Below are 2,566 nucleotides of genomic sequence, written 5' to 3' on the forward strand. Positions count from 1 at the left end.
CACGAACGGGGTTTGCCAGCAGATAGTGCCTCCAGAGGCGCAAGCAGTGGACGACAGCCAATAATTCTTTCTCATGGGCGGCATAGCGCCGCTCTGCATCTTTCAGCTTCGACTCTCGTCGCTACAGGGTGCCCTTCTTGTAGCAGGACTCCGCCGAGTGCATAGTCAGAAGCATCTGTTTGTACCTCGAACGCGCTTGGCCAAATCAGGAAGGGCCAAGACGGGACTACTAGACATAGCCGCTTTTAATGCCGTTGAAGACCTCTGCTCTCCTTGGTCCCAATCCCAAGGTGTGACCTTTTGAGAAGTTCTGTCAATGGCACTGCGATAAGCGAGTAGTTCTTTCACAAACCGCCGGTAGAAGTTGCATAGGCCAAGGAACTCCCTCAAGCGTGGACATCCTTAGGTGTCGGCCAATCTGTGATGGCCTGGATTTCTGTTGGTCCATCTTGATGCGTCCTTCCTCAATGACATGTCCGAGGAAATCAATTTGCTTCTGAGCAAAGGAGCACTTGGATAACTTTACATATAGTTCATGTTTCTCGCAACCGAGCTAGACCTTTCCGCAAGTGTACTAGTGTTCTTCCAATGTCTGGCTATATACCACAATGTCATCTAAGTAGACACCACAAATTCGTCGACGTACTCTCGGAAGACTTGGTTATGAGAGTGCAAAACGTAGCAGGGGCGTTGGTCAAGCCGAATGGCATGACCAGGAATCGTACGAACCCATATCTTGTCACACAAGTCGTCTTGTGTTCATCACCCTCTGCAATCCGAACTTGCCAATAACCTGTCTTCAGATCTATCTTGGTGAACACCGTAGCACACCCAGACTATCAAACAAGTCCGTCATTAGGGGAATAGGGTACTTGTTCTTCACGGTGATTTTGTTTAGAGCTCGATAATCCACACAGAGTCGCAGGCTGCCATCATGTTTCTTTTGGAATAGAACAGGGGACCCATATGGGGACTTGGAGGGTACAATGATCCCTGTATCAAGCATTTTTCGTCAATGGTCTCCGAAGCTCGGTGAGTTCGGGTTGTGTTCATTCTGTAAAGCGCCCGGGCAGGTGGCTTCGCGCCCGGCACCAACTCAATTTCATGGTCCACAGTGCACCTAGGCGGGAGCCGCTTTGGCATGTCTTGTGGTCATGACATCTTCAAACTCCAGTAGTAACTCCTTCACGGGTTCAGGAATGGGACCCGAGGAGCGTTCTATTCTTCAATACAGAGGGGTTGCCAGGAACGTGGTTTCATTCCTTTGACCCCCTTCTTCAACTGCAAGGCCGAGATGTTCTCAACGGCCATCTTCATGGCAGGCACGGGATAATGCAGGCTTGGCCCTATGGTACCATCATCAGTAGCATGTCTGCAAATGGTACAGGCATGGTGTTGGTTTGCCTTTAGGAATTCCAGCCCAAACAATCAACTCGAAGTCATCTATGATCACCACTCACAGGTTGAATTTTCCTTCGTAAGGCCCAAGCTTCACCGGTACTTCTTTAGCTATTCCACTCACTGGCTGGGGAGGTGAGTTGATAGCCTTGACGCCTACCTTTACCTTTCCCTACAACTAGTCCAAGGCGCTCCACCTGAGTCCGAGGCTAAGTATGTGTGGTAGCACCCGTGTCTATCATAGCCCGAATGGCTGCCATTCACCTTCATCTCGACGAACATTAAGTCATCTCTTGTTTAAGAGAGTCTCTTTCATTCGCCTTTCTTTTTCCCTTTCCTGGGGACGGGCATGAGTCCTTCTTCTTACGAATACCAGCACTGGTCTCCGCTAGTGCCTCAGAAATGGAACCCACAATTGCATTGAAGGCACCTACTGGTCAGTCTGCTCCGCATCGTCTGAGTCGTCATCAGTCCCATCATCAATAGCCTGATGGGCATTCATCTGTGCATGTGGGCACTCATTGTTTCCAATGTGGACGCCGCAATGACGGCATCCTGAAGGAGGCTTTCTCGCCCGATCATTGTTGTTTGACGCAGCACTGTTGCTGCCGGAGGAAGGAGCTCTAATTTGTTTGAGTTCGATCTCCCCCATTTTTGCTAGGACACCACTGCTGGGCTGGCCCCTTTGAACCCTGCTCGGCAGGCGGCTGAGGCCTGTCCTTCGAGCTTCCATTTGATAGTCCCCAAGCATTCAGCTGCTTGGATTGCCTTGGGAAGGGAATCTACCCTTTGTCTCTGTAGCTCCACCGGGCATAAGTTTCAACCCTTCCGTGAAGGTGAAGAGTTTGTCCTTATCCCCCATGTCGCTTATGCTGAGCATGAGTGCGGAGAATTCTCGCACGTAGTCCCGCACTGATTTTGTCTGGCGGAGCTCCGTAGTTTTCTCCTTGCATTATATTCAACATTCTCGGGGAAGAACTGCAGGCGTATAGCTGCTTCAGTTCGGCCCATGTCTCGAGAGCATCTTCACCGGCCTTGATGGCTTCGTACTTCACACGCCACCAGAGTTTAGCATACCCTGAAGATACATGGCAGCAGTTGCTACCTTCTTAGCTTCCTCCAGATCCCCAACAGCATCGAAATACTGTTCGACGTCAAAGATGAAGTT

This window comes from Nicotiana attenuata, unplaced genomic scaffold, assembly GCF_001879085.1.
Source record: "Nicotiana attenuata strain UT unplaced genomic scaffold, NIATTr2, whole genome shotgun sequence".
Taxonomy (NCBI): domain Eukaryota; kingdom Viridiplantae; phylum Streptophyta; class Magnoliopsida; order Solanales; family Solanaceae; genus Nicotiana; species Nicotiana attenuata.